Below are 24041 nucleotides of genomic sequence, written 5' to 3' on the forward strand. Positions count from 1 at the left end.
GAGCAAAATATGTCCTTTTAAGAGCGACCTGGGTCCCTTTAAGAGCGAAATTGGTCCCTTTAAGAGCGAAATTGGTCCCTTTAAGAGTGAAATTGGTCCATTTAAGAGCGACCTGGGTCCCTTTAAGAGCGAAATATTTCCCTTTAAGAGCGAAATATGTCCCTTTAAGAGCAACCTGGGTCCCTTTAAGAGCGAAATATGTCGCTTTAAGAGCAAAATGGGTCTTTTTAAGAGCGACCTGGGTCTCTTTAAGAGCGACCTGGGTCCCTTTAAGAGCGATCTGGGTCCCTTTAAGAGCGAAATATGTCCCTTTAAGAGCAAAATGGGTCCTTTTAAGAGCGACCTGGGTCCCTTTAAGAGCGAAATATGTCCCTTCAAGAGCGAAATATGTCCCTTTAAGAGCAAAATGGGTCCTTTTAAAAGCGAACTGGGTCCCTTTAAGAGTGAAATTGGTCCCTTTAAGAGCGATCTGGGTCCCTTTAAGAGCGACCTGGGTCCCTTTAAGAGCAAAATATGTCCCTTCAAGAGCGAAATATGTCCCTTGAAGAGCAAAATGGGTCCTTTTAAGAGCGAACTGGGTCCCTTTAAGAGTGAAATGGGTCCCTTTAAGCGTGAAATTGGTCCCTTTAAGAGCGATCTGGGTCCCTTTAAGAGCGAAATGGGTCCCTTTAAGAGCGAAATGGGTCCCTTTAAGAGCAACCTGGGTCCCTTTAAAAGCCATTTGGGTCCCTTTAAGTGCAACGGGGGCCCTTTAAGAGCGACCTGGGGCCCTTTTAGAGTGAAATTGGTCCCTTTAAGAGTGATCTGGGTCCCTTTAAGAGCTAAATGGGTTCCATTAAGAGAGACCTGGGTCCCTTTAAGAGCGACCTGGGTACCTTTAAGAGCGACCTGGGACCCTTTAAGAGTGACCTAGGTACCTTTAAGAGCGACCTGGGTCCCTTTAAGAGCGACCTGGGTTCCGTTAAGAGTGACCTGGGTCCCTTCAAGAGCGAAGGGACCCACGTCGCTCTTAAAGTGACCCAGGTCGCTCCTAAAGGGACCCATGTCGCTCTTAAAGGGACGGGAGCCAAGTTGCTCTTAAAGGGATGGGACCCAAGTCGCTCTTAAAGGGACGGCACCCAGGATTAAAGTTAAATGGAAGTCACTGGTAAAGGGGCGCTCTTTTCAAGCACTATGTATTTCCCTGGGAATGCAAATGTAGTTATTATTATTATTATTATTATTATTATTGAGCTTTGTGTTACTGGGTTCATTTTATTGAGTAATTAGAATCCTATTTGCTGCAGGTTTATTTCTTATATATATTTCTGCTAAGATGTGGGTTGATTTAAAAAAAATTTTTTTTTGCATTCTAAGAAATAACAGCTCAGAGCTATGTTAGGCAAAGTGACAAAATCTGCTCAATGTGAGTAAACCCATGTATTGGCAAGCAGGAGAAACAGGTGTGTTTGCACATGATGTTATATGCTTCAGAGAAAACTTACTTGTCTGCTTGAGGTGTCCCTGATTAAACTATATATAGTATATTATTATGTATAATTAATGTTATATGTGCATATGCTTTTTCCTGCATGTATGAATAAGGACCCTGAAAATCATTGTGGGGAGTGGAGTATTTGTAGAATACATTAAGTGTATTGGAGGCTGGAGGCAGAGAAGAGCCAAAGAAAATGCTGGCATGAGGGAACCTTAAAGAAAGTCTTGGAAATGTAAGCAGAAAATTGCTTTATGTACCAAGGCGTTCTAATCCTAATCTGTAATTAAGTGTAATGTAATTAAAAATTAACACTTAGCATTCATTTGTAACTCAGGTTGCATAGCAATCAATGGATCAAGAAAGAAAGAAGAGGAAATGCTGTTTTGTTGGCAAGATCTGCATACAAGAGAGATTACCTTGTAAAGGTTAGGTGTTATTCCAAATAATGAAATTTCAATGAAAGCAATGATCACCACCTAGTAAATGTGATTAATTTTGACCAAGACAAATCCAGACTGATTGAGGATCCACGCTGATTTAGGCTTAGAATAAAAATAGTCAATAGTAATAATAACATGTTTTTCTAAATAACCATGGCATTACGCAGATCTAAGCCGGACCACTCAACCTAATTGACATATCATACAATAGTAATTTTGCGTTCTGCGTATCCGAATGTGCGTGTTGTTAAGGGAAAGGAAAATCTCTTCGATACTTCCTAAGATATCACATTTGTTAGATCATTTAACAAATAAAGTCTTATAGTCTTCAGTTATATAATGCCCATTTTTACTAGCCAAATTAAATGTATACACTGCATATACGAAACATAAAAGAGGTTATCCAGCATTAGAAAAACATGGCCACTTTCTTCCAGAGACAGCATGACTCTTGTCTCGAGTTTGGGTGGGGGTTTGTAACTCAGATCCATTGAAGTGAATGGAGCTTAAAGAGGATGTACCACCAGGTACATCCTCTTTAATCTAAACTGACGTATTGAACGGCGCCATCACAGGGAAGCCGGTGACGCGGTCCGTTTTTCGGAATGCGGCCCGGTTCCCGTGCACAACGCCGTTCTATGCACTGGAACCGGCCGGTGCTCAAGCACTGGAGGCCGGCTGAGCCGCCCCCAGTGGGAGAAAATTCCCTCCCCTGTATGACGCGGCTCCATTCATTCTAATACAGGGGAGGGAATTCCCTCCCACTGGGGGCAGCCCGGCTTACTTCCAGTGCTTGAGCACCGTCCGGTTCTGGTGCATAGAACTGCGCCGTGCACGGGAACAGGGCCGCGTTCCGAAAAATGAACTGCGGCATCGGCTTCCCTGTGACGGCGCCGTTCGATCCGTCGGTTGAGATTAAAGAGGATGTACCTGGTGGTACATCCTCTTTAAAGGAGAACTTGTGGCTGGGGGGATTTTTGGCGGAGTGCTGGGAAGGGGGGAGGATGAAATAAGTAACATGCTCTCACCTCACCTGCTATTACCGCTTCTGGGTGGGGACCAGGGCCATGACGTGTTAGGCCCGCCAGCCAGTCAGCGACCAAGGCAGGACCCAGCTACAGCCACTGACTGGCTAAGCAGGCCTAACTCGCCCCGTCCCAGGTCCCCCATAACCCATAGGAGGCTAGGACCAGAGCTGCAGGATACCAACACCAGCAATGAAGCAGGGGAGGTGAGAGCATGTTACTTATTTAATCCTCCCAAGCACTCTGCCAAAAGTCATTCCAGCCCAGACTTCTCCTTTAATTGCAAACCACACCTAAACTGGAGACAAGAGTAGTGTTATCTATGGAAGAAAGTGGCCATGTTTTTCTAATGCTGGAACACCCCTATAATAATTTAAAAAGAAGAAGCATAAAGAAAGACACAACAGGCAAGACCCCACAAACCTTAAAAGAAAACATCAGAAATATATATTCTACGGGAGAAATGTTAGTAGGATGGCATTAGTAGGGGTCAGTCAACAGTAATCCCTCATAATTTCCCAAACATGGTGGTTGATAAAATGGGCAAAAAAATGGTCTATATTTTTTACAACGACTGTCGTTATTATGAAATGACAGATGTTATTTGGCCTCAAACTGCCAAAAAAGACGTTGTGGGAACATAGCCTATCAGTGTTCTTCAACGTTCATGTTCCACTCATAGCTATGGTTTAGAGATATTTGGGGAGATTTATCAAACATGGTGTAAAGTGAAACTGGCTCAGTTGCCCCTAGCAATCAATCAGATTACACTTTTCATTTCTCAAGATCCTTTGAAAAATGAAAGGTGGAATCTGGCTGTCTCAGAGTTAAAGGGCCAGTCCGCCCCTAATTGGTTATCACACTCTCCTATAAATTCCAGCCTGCCCCACCACAGGTGTTGGAGCCTCTACATGCTTCCCATAGCGTTTGGTCCAGCCCCCTGTTGTTCCTGTCCTCAGTCCTTGTTCTTTGTTCCTAGTTCCTGTCCGCTGACCCGGTCCCTAGCCCCTGTCCACTGCTTAACCCATTGTTCCTGAGTACTGTCTGCCACCTGCGGTTACGCCTACAGACCTCTGCCTGCATTACCATCTGCCTACTGCTCCTGCCACGCCTCGCCTGCTGTCACTAGCAACCAAGCCAGGGGTAGTGAGCTGGGGGTCGCCTGCCGCAGCAAGCCCATCCCGCCTTGCGGCGGGCTCTGGTGAAAACCAGCGTCCCCTTAGACTCCGCTCCCTGGTGCGGTTAGTGCCATCGCTAGTGACGGTTCAGTGGATCCACGACTCCAGGCGTTAAAACCAGCTTGATAAATCTCCCCCATTGATGTCAAATACTGACAAAAATATAGAAGGTAAACTTAGACTACGTTCACACTGCTGAATGGATCCACACCTTTAACTGGGCCATCATAAGACAACAGAGCTTCTATGCCAGAGATATCAAAGAAAAAAAAAGGGGGAAAGGGCGCCTCCTAGTGCAATACCTGGATTACTAGAGAGCAATAGTGCAGAAATTATCACTCAATGTGCTCACCTTTTTGTGTTGTGCAATGATAGGCACAACACTATATCACACGTAATGCAAATACCGCAGCTCAGCAGAGGATCATCCACACAACGTATGGAGTAGATACACCAAAAAGATAGGGTCATTAGAAGACTTTAGGGCCCACACACGATCCTCCTAATCGCATAGCGCAGGTATATATATATATATATATATATATATATATATAAAGGCAAGGTAGTCAATGGTAAGCCTTATGTTACTGGCTGCCAGTAGATATGACTCCCAAGCCAGATAATGGTAAAAAATGTCAGAGCAGGTTTATTAAAAGATAGCGACGCGTTTTGGCACTCTAGTCCATCAGTGCCTTTCTCAAGCTTAACCCATGCCAGAGATATTACACGGTATACTTTTATGGAAGTTGATGACGCCTTCAGCTGTATGGCATAAAGTTGCAAGCTTTGTGAAAATACATTTGTCATACAGATGTAGCCTGTGTTAACTTCATCACAATGGCGCAAATAACTTTCTAATTGACTTAACATAGCTCCGTAACACAATTGTTGCATCAGGGATCATGTTAGCCTGGCTATATCTGAATGCGCTGAAAGTAAAGTAAACTTAAGTTAGAGGTGAGTGTTTGCAGCATTCAAAAGGTTCAGTGGGGGGAGCAGTAACTGCTGGTAATCCAATCATCGCCTCCACAACGTGATCTTGGGGTACCAATTGGTTACCATGGCAGCCAGAGGTCTTCTGAGGGACCATTTGCCTTCCACGATAGTGCCAATTTAACCTGCCTTCAATGAAGCAAACCAACAATTGTTAAAGCGTTACTGTCATTTTTTTTTTTTTTTGTTGCAGAAATCAGTAGTATAAGTGATTTTAAGAAACTGTATAATAGGTTTTATTAGGCAAATAAACCTCTTTCTGTACTCAAAAAGCAATTTCCAGGCCTCACCCCCCCCCCCCCCACACACACACACACACACACTTCTTATCTGTGCATTATCAGGCAAATCCGTCTTCATTACAGAGAAGCCAGTGAAGACGGGTTCTGCTGTGTCCATTTTATCCTATGGAGGGGGGAGGGGCTGAGGGAGATGAGGGAGCAGGAAGAGGTGACATGAAGGTCAGCTGTTTGTAGACTGTCTGGGCACTTAAAACACTGGATTCAGGGGTCAGAAAAGACCCCCAAAAGTCCCCTCGGGGAGTTTAAAAAAGAAAAACTCTATATAAAAGTTCCACACACGCAATATAATTTACAATGACCCTCCTTTTCCCGTTTTAATAATTTAAAAAAATGTGTGTAATTATCTGAACTAAAAAAATTAAATAATAATACTATTGTTCCTGTCTTAACTAAAAAACAAAACAAAAAAAAAACAGAATTGCTGACTTTTGGTCACGTGATATATCTCTCCCATCTGGACCAGCTCTCCCTTACCCTTTTGCTAACATCTGTAGTGTTCATAGTCTTATGAGTTATTGACATCCTTTTTTTCATTGCTCCTATTCCTAGCAGTGTTTGAAGTGTAACTGGGTGATGAATACAAAATATTTGTGAGTTTTCTGACTTTATTCTTTCAAGTCTTAACTGACTGTAAAAAAAAAAAAAAATTATGTTTACCAACTAAACTGTACTCCCTGCTGAGGTCCTGGAAGCTCCAGATCTCCTCATTTGGAAAAATATGGGCTACTTGTGTGATACCTCTACTTATCTAAAAATTAACAAATTGCTGGAATCGCAGCATTGTTCCATAAAGGAGTAAAGTGTCATATGGTAACTATAAGCTGACATAAACTCAAATATTTATATTTCTCTAATATTAGGTTACTTGTCTCCAGGAGCTCAAACCACTGTGTAAATTTACTTAAATTTAACAAGTAATATGGTTTCCCCCTTTTAATATTATATATTACAAAGTGATGAGTAACAAAATATAACCTTCAATTTGGAAGTCCCTTTCTATTTTTTGAGCTTAAAGGTTTAATTTTAATAAAGTAGTAAAATAAAACAAAGGCTATAATATTAGGTGTCCTTGTTGATATACATACACGCATATATATATTCTCTGATGTTTCCATGCTGAAGAGTCCAGTCCATTGAGTGACTCCGCCCACTGGACTCCTTAACACAGGATGATCAGGGATTTCAGTAAGCATGTTACAAGATATACTGAATCTTTCCCCACAAACCTATATATCAATCTACTCAGCTCTTCCTGCTCTATAAAATGATGATGATAGATTACATAGCATTGTCTTTTTGACATCTTCTCTTTAAGGGGTTAAATTGAGTGGCAGGTGCCTTTCCTAAAAGTGTATTTATTTGGAAAACTAAGGTGGTTCCTTTGTTCAGGTTAAAAAAAAAAATATTAATAATTTTCTGGCCACATTAGTGAGCAGCTTTCGTAAAAAAAATAAAAACACCATCTTTCAGGTTTTTTTTCCTTTGCAATTTTAATACTGTATTTGCATATTAAAGCATTGTTGTTTACTTCAATTATCATGAGATACAGGCTCAGCTATACCTTGTGCGCTGAATACAGATGCATGTCTGCTATCTGCTAATTCATAGCACTGTAACATCTATGTGTGATTACTATGTCCACTTTACTAGCATTAAAACTAGTACTGAAAAACAACCAGAAAAACAAAGCACGTGTTATTATTATTATTATTATTATTATTATTATTATTATTATTATTATTATTATTTTAGGACTGTCTAAAAAAAATTCTTGAAGACAGCAAAGTGAAAGTCATCCTGACCTAAACTGCATTTTGGTAAAGAATTTGTTATAAATATTCATATCTCCTTATTGATATTTACGTAATAAGGGGAGATCAAAGTCAAACGGTTATCGGCCGTGTACTTTTATAACATGTTAATATGAGTTATATTAGCGGCAGTGTAGAAGGTGGGTCTTCTCCCATCTCAAGACGGAACATTCTAGATTAATTTTCAGTGGAGTTATTGCACATTGTAAAGAGATCTCATTTACCGCTATGGATATTTATTGTGCATGCACAGCCATATCTTTCCTGAAAATGGGGACTGGTAGCTGTACGTTCCCAGCTGTCAGATCACCACTATGGCATGTCTGATTTACATGTCATTTACATGTCATAAAAGTATTTAGTCTTTTATAGAATACATTTGTCTTGCAATCAAAAGCGATGAAATAATATTAAGTCTGACAAACTATTCAACATGGACAAGCGAGGTATTTTACCTTTGAAAAATGGAAAACAATTCAGAATTATTATTCTGTACTGGGAAATGTCGGAGACATTTTTGAAAGGGGGAGATAATTTAATGCTTGTTGAAAAATAGATAAGAATAAGAATACACTGACCTTGAACAAGCCCCTACTGGAAGGTAGAGAATTCTAGATTTTCTTCAAATCATTGTTAAGAGAACAAGGAGGACCAAGAGTTATGATAGCAAAATATAAATATTGGTGATATACAGTAACAGAAGGCACGCTCCATAGAAAGCCTTTAAAAATATCCATTATTCTCAGAAAAAAAACAGATACTTGTGATATAAATCTGTCTAGTTGGCTGTTTGTTAAAAAATGTTAATAAATCAATGTCAACACTTCAAAAGACAAAAAGGTCCTAAATACACCCTGACAATATATTATAGTGCACATTGTACCGGCTTCTGTTATTGGAGTGCTCAGCTACTGTTTTTTTTAGTGGATTAGCAAGAAAACGTGTTGATCACAGGAAGCCTGATGCTGGGACCTCCAATGATCATCTGTATGCTGGGTATACTAATGGCAAAGGTTAAACTCCTCTACAGTGCCACTACAGGAGAGATGAAGCATTACATGGTGACAGCTAAAACCAATGGACAGTCTATATTATAAACAGAGACTTTCACACATACTTAAAGGGTATATGCAGCATTTAAAAAGTTTTGTCTTATTGCGCTGCCAAATCTGTAAAGCATTGTTGGAATTGGAATTGCCCCCTAATGTGACCGATCCCTTTGTGGCCGTGGAGGTAGACTTCTCCCTAAAACAGGGTTTGCTGAAAACGGAAAAGTCACTGGGTTGGGAACCTGATTGGGCAAATTAACATTCATAGACTGTGGTGGCATATGGACCTACGAATGGTCCATAGGTGTCACATCAGATGACCCATAGTGTACAGATGAAGGTAAAGAGGAAACTGAGGGAACCAATATTGCTAAACATAATCAACATGTTATACTTACCTCTCCATGGTTCCCTGGTGTCCTGATGTGTCCTTTCTGGTGTCCCTTGCTGGCCACAGCCCCACTACTTTCGAGACAAACTCATCTCAGGAGTGACAACCCACCCAGCCAATCACTGTCTGAGGTGCTGTCCCATCTCAGCCAGTGATTGGCCGAGCAGGCTGTCACTCCCGAGACAAGTTCATCTGAGAATTTTTGGAGCTGCAGTCAGGGGGGAACACCGGACAGGACACAACGGGACGCCTGAGGTGCACGGAGAGGTAAGCACAACATGTTTATTATGTTAACCAAGGGTGCAGCAATATGTCAAACTTTTTAAACGCTTGATAACCTCTTTAACCAGCTGCGGATTTTATGGGGCGGATTCAACCAATAGAAATGCATAATCGAATCTGTAACATGATTATGTATGTGTGACCATACCCAGCAGGTGTGTCAGGTTCTCAAGAGTGAGTGACAGAATCTTTGTAGTGACTTCCATGCTAGTGAGGGATATAGTCGCAACATTTCATCTTGTAGCAGCAGAGAACTACATCCAGTAGAAGCAGATGTCCCTATTGGTTATTGCCTACAAATTCTTTGCCACGTGTAGACCACAGCATAGCAGGAACTTGTTTCCCATACAATATATTAATACTCATTAGAGATGAGTTAAGTTGACGAAAGTTTGGGTATGCACAAATCCCACTGGCCAGAGAAGGTGGATGCAGCCCAAAGACTCCCTGGAAAACATAGATACAGCCATAGGGGAACACAAACTTTTGACAAGGGGTACGTCAAAAATTTTTAAAATGTGTTATGTCTTGTGTGTCAATTTTCTGCAAAATTTTGATCAAAACAAGTGGTTGGGGCTTGATACGAAATGGCAGGGTCTCCCATGGCCCAGAACATTTACTGGCATAAAGTATAACTGACTTAGCTAGTTAGTATCTGACCACTAAAGCCAGTAAGCAGCTTATCATCACATATAGGCAATGCTCCTACAATGTCTTTTTAGGTGAAAAAAAGCTGCCTTTTTTTCGTAATGATTGGCGTAATAATAATCATTATTAACGTTCGGCATTATTAAAAAAAACTGCAATTTTTTCACCTAAAAAGACTTACAATGCCATACAATGTACAGGGTTTTTCTTCCATAGGATAGGTGATAAATGTGTGACTGCTACAGTTCCTTCCTCTGTCCAAGGATCGCAAATCACCCATATATTCCAGTGTTTATATCAGTACTCTGAACTATATACTCATATTGCCTATATGCATTATGATTAATTATGTATTTTCAATGTGACAGTAAAAAATGTCGACTTTAAGTGTTTTTGGATATGTTGTCTAGAGAAAAGAATAAAGCTGGATGGCATCCCTGGCACCAGGGCCCTAATCATAACATAACCAGTGGTTCCTGAAAACAATGGCCCCTGAGTGCCCCTTGTAAATGGAACAATGCTCCATTCACTGCTATGGCATTGCTATGAGAGATATTTTTTCCCCATGTTCCATAGACATAGACCCTCAGAGATCACACATTTATCAGTTGTCCTTTGAATAAGTGATAAATGCTTTTAGCGGGAAAATCCATTTAAGACCACAATGCACTATAAATCATTTAACATGCTGGGCTCAGTCTTCCAGCTAGAAGGGTAGCCGTATGCCTAGGAATTACATCTAAGAGTTACCGTTTAGTGAAGACAAATGTTCAGTAGCTATGCTAGAATAATGCTTTTGCTATTGGAGATGAGCAAACATCGAGTGTGCTTGGGTTTGTCCGAATCCGAACGTGCAGCATTTGATTATCAGTGGCTGAAGACTAGAGATGAGTGAACTGTTTGGACTTTTGGTCCAAAAGCAGTTTGCTCTCTCGCCATGCCTGTGATCCAGGATATTCCAGGAAATCAATGTTGAAATTTCTGGAATATCCTGGCCGCATATTCGCAGGATCGCAACTATGCAGCCGGGATCACAGGCATGACGAGAGAGCGCCGGTGCCGTCGGACCAAAAGTCGGAAGGTTCTCTCATCTCTACTGAAGACGTTGGATGCAGCCCCAAGGCTGCCTGGAAAACATGGCTACAGCCATAAGCCATAGGCTGTATCCATATTTTTCAGGACTCCCTAGGAGTCCTGGAGTCAGCCAGCGAGTGATCGGGTTCGAGTTTGAGTATTCCTGTCAATACCTTTCTTTTCGTTCTGTGATCTGGTGTTTTTAGAGAAAATGCTGTGATAGTGTCACAGAGACCTGTCACCCCCACCTCATTCAACAATAATTCACATCTCACAATGAAATCTAGGGCAGCCGAAGATAACCTAGCTGTCATTCATTATGGAGGGGAGGCGAGGTGTCAAGACACATTGGTGGCATATTTGCATATTCATATTGTCATTTTCCCGAGATTTGTTTTATTTATTGTAATTTCCCTTTAAATATATATATATATATATATATATATATATTGTAGAAAGGCAGTAGGTGCTATTGTCGATGACAGGTATGTGTCACCAAGGTGGCTGGCCTCGGTGATATAAAAAACCCAATAGTTTGCACCTGTGACATTATGTTGCTGAGTGGTTTTTTTTTGGTAGTTCGGGTCCGGGTTTTTTATGGAGCGACCAAAGAGCTTGGGTGGGAAGGTCGCTCCCATACTCCAGCCCAGGTCTTACCAGCCCTTTAAAAGGCAGCTGGTTCAGAGCAGAGGGGGGTGTGGTGTGTTACTGAAGCAAAGTGTGAGCGCTATCAAAGCTGGAAGGCTAAGGAAGCCTGTGGGATTTGCTGCATCTAAACGGTGAGACCGTGGCCTTTGTTTATTTTTGGCTTACCTGAGAGAAAGGACTGTTTATTTTTTCCTTGAAGTGTTTTTCATTATGCTGAAGAAAAGCTATTTTTATTTGTAAGACTGCGTTCACACAATAAAGTGTCTTTTGTTTGACTGGAACCCGTGCCCAAGGACTATCTTTGAGCTGAACCCCCACAATTGGTGCTTCGGATGCGGGCATAACCCACTCTTTTAAAAGGAGAAAGACTGCATGTCCTGGGTCAAGGCAGCGACAGGGTTAAAGGAGCAGTCTGACAGCATGGAGGAGCTTCTTAAGCACCTGGTTAAGGCCAGTGCACAGCAGCAGCAAGCCCACTTGGAAACTGTGCAGGCTCAGCAAGAGACTAATAATCTCCTTATTAAACAGATGGCTGTCCTGGCTGAGTCTGTCAGAGCCAGGGAGACAGTAACCTCCCAAACACAAGGAGACATTGGCCGTGTAAGGAGAACGGTAAGGGAAGCCTTACAGAAAATGACGCCAGAGGATGACGTTGAGGCTTTTTTGACGGTGTTTGAGAGAGTAGCTGACCGTGAGAAACTACCTCCAGACCAGTGGGCTGAGGTTCTAGCCCCGTACCTCACCGGAGAGCCGCAGAAAGCCTATTATGACCTGACCCTGCAGGATGCTAAAGAATATACAAAACTCAAAGCGGAAATTTTGGCCCGACTGGGTGTGACCTTGGCAGTCCGGGCAGGAAGAGTGCACCGCTGGGTGTATGGCAAGGACAAGCCACCAAGATCACAGATGTTTGACCTACTCCATCTTGTGCAGAAGTGGCTGCAGCCAGAGACCTGCTCTCCAGCCCAAATGGTTGAACGGGTCGTCATGGACCGATTCATACATTCACTCCCTAAGTCTGTGCAGTGCTGGGTTGCACAGGGAGACCCCCAGAATGCAGATGACCTCGTGGGTCTGGTAGAGCGATACGTAGCTGTGGAAACCTCTCTAAATGACTCAGGGAGCCTGAGGTCACCTTACTGGGGTGCCCAGAGTAGAACAGATACTCAAAAGAGGGGGTCCAAATCTCCTCTTGAAGGGCGTTCTCAGGCCAAGGAAGGGTCTGAACCCAAGTTAAGGGGCCCATCCCGAGATATTATTTGTTGGAGATGTCGAGGCCCTGGTCACATTGCCGCCCATTGTCCTGTAACTACTGAGCCAATGGAGTGCTCCATAGGACGACGCTGCTCCATGTTTGCACATCCAGCGTGCAGTGCTGTTCCAAACCCTGGCCAGGGACCACAGATGTGCCAGGTGGTGGTGAATGGCACCGAAGTGACTGGACTCTTGGACTCAGGGAGTTTGGTTACCCTAGTAACAGCCAGACTCCCTCATGAAATACTCCCTGGGAAGTGGTTAGGGGTCATGTGCATTCATGGTGACACCAAGCGGTACCCTGTGGCCCAAGTGACAATAGGCACAGACTCTACCACTGTGTCCCACCCAGTGGGAGTGGTAAAAAACTTGTTGCATTCTATTATTATTGGGCGGGACTTTCCCTTGTTCTGGGATTTATGGGTGAGGACAGTGCCACCAAGCCACCCAGTATGGCATGAAAGCCCTCATGATGTGAGTGAGGAAGCACCAAAAGAGTTACCCTTAACAGTGTTGGCAGGGGACGAGGATGAGGTGTCATCCCCTGAATCCACTGTACCTGACCTGGAGATATCCCGTGAAAATTTTGGGACAGCCCAGCTGAGGGACCTGACCCTAAAAGGTGCACTAGAGAATGTGACAGTGCTAAATGGTGTCCCACAAGAGCCAGGTGCAGACGAGCGGTATCCCCATTTTGCTATGAACAATGATTTGTTGTATCGGGTGACCAAGGTACGGGATGAGGTCATAGAACAGCTACTGGTACCCGGGCCCTACAGACGCATGGTATTAGACCTCGCCCATTCCCATGTGTTGGGTGGTCACCTGGGGGCAGACAAGACACAGGAGCGGGTCCTGCAGAGGTTTTACTGGCCTGGCTGTTTTAGGGAAATAAGGGATTTTTGTCAGTCTTGTCCCGTGTGCCAGGTAACCTCCCCTATTGCTCATTTCCGTAGTCCCCTGGTACCATTACCCATCATTGAAGTTCCGTTTGAACGGATTGCTATGGATCTGGTGGGGCCCCTGGTTAAGTCCGCTAGAGGTCACCAATATATTCTAGTGGTGGTTGACTATGCGACCCGATACCCAGAAGCAGTGCCCTTAAGGAACACCTCCTCCAAGTCTATTGCCCGAGAGTTATTTTTCATATTCTCTAGAACTGGGTTACCCAAGGAGATCCTAACTGATCAAGGTACGCCTTTTATGTCAAAGGTAATGAGGGAACTGTGTAAAATGTTGAAGATAACCCAGTTACGTACCTCAGTCTACCACCCCCAAACCGACGGGTTGGTAGAAAGGTTTAATAAGACCTTAAAGGGGATGTTGAGAAAGGTGGTAGAGAGGGATGGTCGGGACTGGGACTGTCTGTTGCCCTACTTACTGTTCTCCATCAGGGAAGTTCCACAAGCGTCCACAGGTTTCTCGCCCTTTGAACTGTTATATGGTCGGCACCCCAGGGGTTTACTGGACATAGCGAAGGAGACCTGGGAAAGTGAAACCACTCCATATAAAAGTGTCATAGAACATGTAGCTCAGATGCAGGAGAGGATATCTAATGTGATGCCTATTGTAAAAGAGCATCTCCTGCAGGCTCAAGAGGCACAGTCCAGGGTATATAATCGATCTGCCAGACTTAGACAGTTCAGACCAGGGGATCGAGTGCTTGTGCTGGTACCCACAGTCGAGAGCAAATTCCTGGCAAAATGGCAGGGGCCATATGAGGTGGTTGAAAAAGTGGGTGAAGTAAATTACCGTATACATCAACCAGGTAAGAGAAAGCCTCTTCAGATATATCATGCAAACCTGTTAAAACCCTGGAAAGATAGAAACCCTCCTGAGACCCCTTGTTTAGTGACCCAACCTGAGTCTAATGTCACTGCTGTCAAAATTGCAGAGACCCTGTCCCCTTCACAGAGGCAGCAGTGTAGAGAATTGCTGCAGCACAATAAGGACTTATTCTCTGAGTTGCCAGGTCTTGCAAATTGTATTGAGCATGAGATCTTCACTGAGCCACAGGTTCGGGTAAATGTAAAGCCCTATAGAATCCCCGAAGCCCGTCGGGAGGTAGTGTCCAGTGAAGTTAAGAGGATGGTCAAGTTGGGGGTGATTGAGCAATCTAAAAGTGGGTGGTCCAGCCCAATAGTGTTAGTACCAAAACCGAATGGTGAATGGCGGTTTTGTAACGATTACCGGAAGTTAAATGAAGTATCTAAGTTTGATGCATACCCCATGCCTCGGGTAGATGAACTGATTGAAAGGCTAGGGCCGGCCCGGTATATCACAACACTAGACCTTACAAAAGGGTACTGGCAAATCCCATTGTCCAAGGAAGCGAGGGAAAAGACAGCTTTCTCCACACCAGAGGGGTCCTATGAGTACGTACGGATGCCTTTTGGGTTGCAGGGTGCACCTGCTACTTTCCAGAGAGCCATGGACCATATTTTACTCCCCCACAGGAAGTATGCAGCGGCCTATCTGGATGACATTGTCATCTTTAGCCAGGACTGGCAGAGTCACCTGAATAAAGTCCAAGCAGTCCTGAATGCAATAAGGGAGGCTGGGTTTACTATAAACCCTAACAAATGTGCCATGGGGATGGAAGAAGCCAGATACCTGGGGTATATAGTGGGAAGGGGTCAGATAAAACCACAAATAAATAAGGTGGAGGCAATCCAGAGCTGGCCACGCCCACTCACAAAAAAACAGGTAAGGTCCTTCCTGGGAATTGTTGGCTATTATAGAAGGTTTGTCCCCAACTTCGCAGAGATTGCAGTGCCCCTGACGGATCTCACTAAGGGTACAAAGTCGGCCATGGTAAAATGGTCCCCAGAGGCTGAGCAGGCTTTTCAAGAGTTAAAGTTAGCCCTATGTAAGCAGCCAGTATTGGTAGCCCCTGATTTCTCTAGGGAATTCATAGTGCAGACAGACGCATCAGATGTGGGTCTAGGAGCTGTCATGTCCCAAGAGATAAATGGGGAGGAACACCCAGTGGTGTATCTGAGCAGGAAACTGTCCTCCTGTGAGAAAAACTACTCTATCATAGAGAAGGAGTGTCTGGCCATCAAGTGGGCTTTGGATTCATTAAGGTATTATCTTTTAGGAAGGAAGTTTAAGCTAGTTTCGGACCACGCTCCCCTAAAATGGATGCAAGAGAAAAAAGGGAACAATGCCCGAGTGACACGATGGTTTCTGGCCCTACAGGACTTTAGGTTTAGTGTGGAGCACAGGCCGGGCAAGCTGCATAGCAATGCAGGTGCCCTCTCAAGGGTTCATTGTATGTTGGCAGAAGGTGCCCAGCCCCTCGGCTTTGGGCAGAGGGGGGGGGGTATGTAGAAAGGCAGTAGGTGCTATTGTCGATGACAGGTATGTGTCACCAAGGTGGCTGGCCTCGGTGATATAAAAAACCCAATAGTTTGCACCTGTGACATTATGTTGCTGAGTGGTTTTTTTTTTGGTAGTTCGGGTCCGGGTTTTTTATGGAGCGACCAAAGAGCTTGGGTGGGAAGGTCGCTCCCATACTCCAGCCCAGGTCTTACCAGCCCTTTAAAAGGCAGCTGGTTCAGAGCAGAGGGGGGTGTGGTGTGTTACTGAAGCAAAGTGTGAGCGCTATCAAAGCTGGAAGGCTAAGGAAGCCTGTGGGATTTGCTGCATCTAAACGGTGAGACCGTGGCCTTTGTTTATTTTTGGCTTACCTGAGAGAAAGGACTGTTTATTTTTTCCTTGAAGTGTTTTTCATTATGCTGAAGAAAAGCTATTTTTATTTGTAAGACTGCGTTCACACAATAAAGTGTCTTTTGTTTGACTGGAACCCGTGCCCAAGGACTATCTTTGAGCTGAACCCCCACAATATATATATATATATATATATATATATATATATATATCAAAAGTCTGTTTGTTGGTCAGCTCACCTGCTGTGGTATAGCCGTCGGTGCACGGTAAGACCCGGAGCCAGGGTCACAGCATACCAGAGAAAAAAGTCCAGCACCAGGTCAGCATATACCATTAAAATTCCATACTTTATTAGAAAATCTTCACATAGGACAGTAATAAAAGTTTACGCGTTTCAGCGCTTCTCGCGCCTTGTTCACAACTGAAGCATGAAACATGCTTCAGTTGTGAACAAGGCGCGAGAAGCGCTGAAACGCGTAAACTTTTATTACTGTCCTATGTGAAGATTTTCTAATAAAGTATGGAATTTTAATGGTATATGCTGACCTGGTGCTGGACTTTTTTCTCTGGTATATATATATATATATATATATATATCAGGCCATTAATCCAGTCCATCTCTTAGGCAGTAGAAAGCTTTGCATACATTTGGATTTGGAAATGATCCCAGGTATTGATTACCAGCAAGCTGAATGTTGTAAGTCAATGCTCTGCTTATCAAACAAATTCAGTGTGTTATTGCTAATCACCTTTAGTGTACTATCTTTACTGTCTTTAGGATATGCTATATAGACATAAAGCCCATTTACACAAGCAGATCATTTCTCTGAACACTAAGCCTGTTCTTACATGTGCGACTCTTGCACACATTAGTCACTACAGCCGGCACCTAGAGTTGTTGCTTAAGGCTATGTTCACACTACGTAAGTTTCGTAATAATCAGGGCTGTTGTAACAATGGCCATGATTACTATGGAACTTACGTAGTGCCGCATTCTATGGAATCCTGGCGTATACACTCAAGCCGGGATCCCTAGTGGCGTCGCACAAAACCAATATGTCAGTTTTCTGCAGCCGCTATTCAGCAGAAAACCTGTCAGTGCACACAATGGAGAGTGCCGCTCCGGCCGCACGTTCCATTGTGTGCAGCGGGAAACTCAGATACGGGCGCGCACGGATGCACCCGCATTCGAATTCAGCGGCAGTGAAGATCATCCGGACGATACTGCACTACCGGCTGGGATGATCTTCTCTGACACTGGCCGTTCCATTACCCGGCCGGGTCATGGAAAGGCCAGTTTCTTACTACGTGGGAACATGGTCTAAAGCAGCATAAAGTCCAGGTGCCAACAACAATTATTGGGGAAATCACCATTGCTGGTGACTAACAGCTAGAGCTGTATATTTCCCAGGTAATTATATCCAGCACCTGGACTTTACGCTTTTTAAAGAGTAAGTGCTTAAATGGACGATGTGAAGAAAGTAAAACATTTTGATATGTCATTGGCTATGTTCACACTATGTTTTTTCCTCTCCGTTTTTAAAAGGAAAAAATGATGTCCGTTAATTCGTTGTTTGACCGCCCGACCGCCCGGTTGTTGGTACATTATTCTAGGTTAGGAGGAGTAATTGGCTCTTGGTTGTCATTAATTGAAAAGTCCCTTGAATTTAATAATAGAAATGGTGAAAGGACAGTGAAAAAAGAAAAACTGTGTGAGAACAACTAAAAAAATAACGTCCGCTGTATGCAAAAGACGCCCCAAAATAAATGTCATTATCATTATTTTGATTAATACAATATGTGCATTGGACGTCCGTCATTCCATTGACTTTAGTGCGCTGCATTAAAATCAATTAAATCGTAGCAATAATGGATGTCTTTTCTCTTTTTTTGACATTGTGTGAACATAGCCACAGAGTGTTCAGACCCTCAATGAGCATTGGAGTGAGCCAGGAGAAGTACGCACTTAGCATGTTCTTTTCCAGCTTCATGTCACATGATCGAGAGGCCATCATAATGTAGGTCTATGGGGGCATCCCACTTACAGAAACTCAGAGGGGAGGGGGGGGATAGGGGGTCGTATGGCAGATAATGCAAACCCTGATCTCCAAAAGATAAAAACTTTTGAGATGTCTCTGTGTCATGTAAACAGTATTTATAGTTTAGATAGGTACAGCTACTGAATACCTACCAATAAAATTGCCTATTGACGCTTTTCTGGGACTTTTTATATTTAATTTTTATATCCTATACCCACGAGAGGTAACTTTGCATCTAACAGAGCTGCTTAAGGATTTTAAATTATATTTCCCAATTTATTAGTTAATGGCAACCTTATCAAAATAGCCATGGAGTGCTCCCACAGTTGCCAGATTGGTGCAACGTGTGTTTAACCATGATTATATTACAGAGGTTATCTTCTCTGATACTATCGCACATTGATCTGTCTGCAGAAAACTATCACAAGGAGTCCTAAGGCAAAATACAAGCTCATTCATCAAGGTGATGGGACATGTTATTTAGACTGATATATTAGTGTTTTTTGTAGTTTACTCATTCTGCTGCACTTTGTTGTTGCTATATATATATATATATATATATATATATATATATATATATATATTTATAAATATATATATATGAAGTGGTTATACAGCTTTGGTCTTTACTATTTTGAACTTTTATGATTGATATTTGTAATATTTGGGTAATATTCTCATTCAATTTAGATTTTAAGAAAAATCATTTTAGAATTTATTACTTACAGATTGCAAATATTTACTAGTATATGTTTTATTCAGAGTATTGCACATGCACAAGAGTATTGTATATTAAAGGGGATCTTTAATATGTCCAGCGATTTTATAAAAAATAAAATGCACTAAAAGCATATACATTAGGTGCACTCGCCAATCTCCCGATAATCATTTGACTCCTTTGCCACTTGTCTATGCTGCTTCTAGCCTCAGATTCAAACTTTTACATGATGTTTTACATCATGGCACCCGACTGGAAAACTACATCTCCCAGCATGCATTGCATCCCAGAACCAACTGCCGGGTAACCGCCCCTGTTTTGTAGGATCTGCCCACCACTGGCTCAAACTGCTTCTGCTTTGCAATGTAAACACTCTATCTATCTATCTATCTATCTATCTATTGAAATAAAATACAAATAGTGTACAAGGCACTTAGGGAAGAAAATCAGGTGTCGGCAAGCATGCCGGGGGTCCACCAGGCAATGGTGAATATATCCTTCAAAAAGGCTGCAGCACTCCGGAGGTAGTGAAAAAATGGTGTATAAATTTATTCACATCCCAAATCAAATACAAAGAAAGCGACGTTTCTGACTGCAACAGCAGTCTTTTTTTCAAACCTTAGCAACACACGTGCAAACACAGGTATATATATATATGTCAAACAGGTGATAGCAGTTGGGTAATCAGTGACATCACAGTGCAAATGTGATCAGGTGACTAGGGGGAGTGAACTCCCATACATAGTAAAACTATTGAAAAAGCAGTAAATATAAGTTTATATTCTAGATACAGTGCGAAAAACAATAAATTGAATACATCTATAGTGGACGATATAAGATCGCTCACCCGATGCGAAAAGAAGTAAACAGCTGATCCATCGGAGCTGGGTAGACAACTGGAACGCAAGCCCGAATGGAACGCAACAGAGTGCGTGTCATGTACGGGCTGCGCATGCGCGATGGTCGCACCAATCACGCATCTTGTAACAGTCCGGACACATCTAGGAACGCCCATATGTAAACTATTCATGTGTAGAGATCTATCATAGGCTAATGGCTCGTAAATGAAGCAAAATGAAATGGAATAAATAATAAAAAATAACCAAATTCCACTATGTGGAGAGATGTCTGCGGGCCACCCATTAGCATGAACCTAGGACTAGAGACACCCGTAATCTCATATTCATCCCAGAGTAGGATGCCGGCCTGGGTCCACTCTGATGCCGCACACGGCCGCAACATGTAAACACCTGGCTAGCTCGCGCTGGGGTTCATGGGGGCCTGAGTATACAGATATATAAATAGGTAAAGAATGAATCAACGGTACCATACATATTTCAAAATAAATGTAAAAGATGACCTGAATAAACAAAAAAAGGGGGACAAATAAAAATAAAAAATAATGAAACAAATAAAATAATAAAAGTAAATATCAGGGGCGCCACATGTATAGCCATATATTAAGATCTCCATTATTCATGCACACAATAGCGATATGTTCCGGCCACGATGGATCACGTTTGGTATCAGCCATGTACAACATAGCAGGGGGTGATTGGTCCTTCATCCACATTGGAAGCTTGACTCTAAAGAATAAACAAAAAAAATCCTATAAGTATACATAATACAATAACGTAATACAGGTTGTCACACGTGTGTTGTTCTGTCCCGGTACACATTAGAGGGGGAGTTTTAGCGAAACCGGAGCAAGGGGGGCAAAAATGTCATTCTCATCGGACAGAAATTATTTGCAATAACGTGGGAGAATTTTAAAATCCACATTAAGTCCATGAGGTCTGAGAGTATTGAGTCTATGTATCCACTCAAGTTCTTTTCTCTTTAGGGTAGCATGGTGATCACCACCTCCAATTAGGGGGGCTACCTGGTCTAATACCATGAATCTAAGCTCACCCTCGCTGTGTTTTTGTTCCACAAAGTGCTTAGAGACAGGTAAGTCCATTTTGCCTTTACGTATAGAGTACCTGTGTTGTCCAAGTCTGGTTTTAACTTCGTATGTAGTTTCCCCCACGTATAGCATCGGGCAGGGGCACATCAGTAGGTATAGCACCCAGTCCGAGTTACACGTGAGGTGTTTCTTGATGTCATAAATCTTTCCTGTGTTAGGATTTCTAAAGTGATCACCCTTCACCATGTATCTACAGCTAATGCAGTTCAGACATGGGAAGGAGCCCACTTTCAATGGGCCTAGGAATGTGGAACGAATTGGTTTAGCATGATTTACTTCAGTGTGAACTAGATGGTCCTTCAGATTTTTAGAGCGCTTGTATGAACTGCATTAGCTGTAGATACATGGTGAAGGGTGATCACTTTAGACATCCTAACACAGGAAAGATTTATGACAACAAGAAACACCTCACGTGTAACTCGGACTGGGTGATATACCTACCGATGTGCCCCTGCCCGATGCTATACGTGGGGGAAACTACATACGAAGTTAAAACTAGACTTGGACAACACAGGTACTGTATACGTAAAGGCAAAATGGACTTACCTGTCTCTAAGCACTATGTGGAACAAAAACACAGCGAGGGTGAGCTTAGATTCATGGTATTAGACCAGGTAGCCCCCCTAATTGGAGGTGGTGATCGCCATGCCACCCTAAAGAGAAAAGAACTTGAGTGGATACATAGACTCAATACTCTCAGACCTCATGGACTTAATGTGGATTTTAAAATTCTCTCACGTTATTGCAAATAATTTCTGTCAAATGAGAATGACATTTTTGCCCCCTTTGCCCCGGTTTCGCCAAAACTCCCCCTCTAATGTCTATCGGGACAAAACAACACACATGTGACAACCTGTATTACGTTATTGTATTATGTATACTTATAGGATTTTTTTGTTTATTCTTTAGAGTCAAGCTTCCAATGTGGATGAAGGACCAATCACCCCCTGCTATGTTGTACATGGCTGATACCAAACGTGATCCATCGTGTCCGGAACATATCGCTATTGTGTGCATGAATAATGGAGATCTTAATATATGGCTATACATGTGGCGCCCCTGATATTTACTTTTATTATTTTATTTGTTTCATTATTTTTTTTTTTTATTTGTCCCCCTTTTTTTGTTTATTCAGGTCATCTTTTACATTTATTTTGAAATATGTATGGTACCGTTGATTCATTCTTTACCTATTTATATATCTGTATACTCAGGCCCCCATGAACCCCAGCGCGAACTAGCCAGGTGTTCACATGTTGCGGTCGTGTGCGGCATCAGAATGGACCCAGGCCGGCATCCTACTATGGGATGAATATGAGATTACGGGTGTCTCTAGTCCTAGGTTCATGCTAATGGGTGGCCCGCAGACTTCTCTCCACATAGTGGAATTTGGTTATTTTTTTATTATTTATTCCATTTCATTTTGCTTCATTTACGAGCCATTAGCCTATGATAGATCTCTACACATGAATAGTTTACATATGGGCGTTCCTAGATGTGTCCGGACTGTTACAAGATGCGTGATTGGTGCGACCATCGCGCATGTGCAGCCCGTACATGACACGCACTCTGTTGCGTTCCATTCGGGCTTGCGTTCCAGTTGTCTACCCAGCTCCGATGGATCAGCTGTTTACTTCTTTTCGCATCGGGTGAGCGATCTTATATCGTCCACTATAGATGTATTCAATTTATTGTTTTTCGCACTGTATCTAGAATATAAACTTATATTCACTGCTTTTTCAATTGTTTTACTATGTATGGGAGTTCACTCCCCCTAGTCACCTGATCCCATTTGCACTGTGATGTCACTGATTACCCAACTGCTATCACCTGTTTGACATATATATATATACCTGTTTTTGCACGTGTGTTGCTAAGGCTTGAAAAAAGACTGTTGTTGCAGTCAGAAACGTCGCTTTCTTTGTATTTGATTTGGGATGTGAATAAATTTATACACCATTTTTTCACTACCTCCGGAGTGCTGCAGCCTTTTTGAAGGATATCTATCTATTGATCTATCTTTTTATCTACATAGATAGATTAGAGAAAGAGAGAGCTGAAACAGCAGTGTCTCCTTTCCCCTATACTGCTTAGAGAGGCTGTGTTTTGGCCAGGTGATCACTGTCTGATGTAAGTGGTGCGCGTGGTTACAAATTAGGTGCTACAGCTTTCCTGGCAACAGAAGATACAGAGATCATGTGACCTCTGTCTCAAAAAGGAGGGGACGTAGGACAGAGGAGCTGAGACAGAGTGGATCAGGAAGTGAGGATTTACAGCAGCTTCAGGATGCGAGTCAGATACATGCACTGCAGATACACAGACCAGTTCATGTAATAGAAGCCTATTACAAACAAGCTTAGAATATGGGTGGGGATTAAACAGGGATAAATCCTTCTTGTCGGAGTTCCCCTTTAATGTTCACAATTAATGCTGTTACACAGTTACTAGGACTACAAAGTACAGAGCCACATGGGCTTTGTGAACCTCCATGAAGGATGAGTCCTGTGTATGAGGTCTAACAAATGGCAACATCTGGCGCTTTGTGTACAGTCATACCTAGTCCATTAAATGTTATATGAGACATCAGAAAACATCAGATTTACCGAGAAATACTTGTTAATCGCTTACTTTCAATAGAGAACATTATCTGATGCAACCAAAGAGTCACGCTTGATAAGTAGATAACTATATTACATTTTTTTTCCATTTTATCCCAAACTAAATTTACTATAATTGCAAACTATAAAAAAAAAAAACTGCTGAGAGGCGGCTCCTCCTGAGAAAGCTTTTCACTGCATTAAATGATTCAATTCAACTCCCCAGTTAGCACAGATGTTCTACTTTTAAATATTAAAACCTATGTCTAGAGACTCACTTTAACTAAATTGACTTGTTACTTTCCAGGTATCATTGATAATGAGCGGAGGAAATACTTAACCTGGCATGAAATTTAACAAACTTCTCCGGAGCTGAAAGAGAAAGTTATGATTTTGCAGCTTATGCTTCACCTAAGCTGTCCGGCATAAGGCAAGCTCGCCGCATGCTTCAGTTTATAGTTCCCCTCGAAGTTAAGG

At 42.5% G+C, this 24041-nt stretch overlaps 1 long non-coding RNA gene across 1 annotated transcript; it reads left to right on the plus strand.

Annotated features, from left to right (window-relative positions):
• Positions 1–1590: 1590 nt before the first annotated feature.
• LOC138793826 (uncharacterized) lies at positions 1591–24041 on the plus strand. The gene is made up of 3 exons (XR_011363361.1): positions 1591–1709; positions 1812–1902; positions 23872–24041. It is a non-coding gene; the product is annotated as an uncharacterized lncRNA (long non-coding RNA).

This window comes from Dendropsophus ebraccatus, chromosome 5 (genome assembly GCF_027789765.1).
Source record: "Dendropsophus ebraccatus isolate aDenEbr1 chromosome 5, aDenEbr1.pat, whole genome shotgun sequence".
In the NCBI taxonomy this organism is placed as follows: domain Eukaryota; kingdom Metazoa; phylum Chordata; class Amphibia; order Anura; family Hylidae; genus Dendropsophus; species Dendropsophus ebraccatus.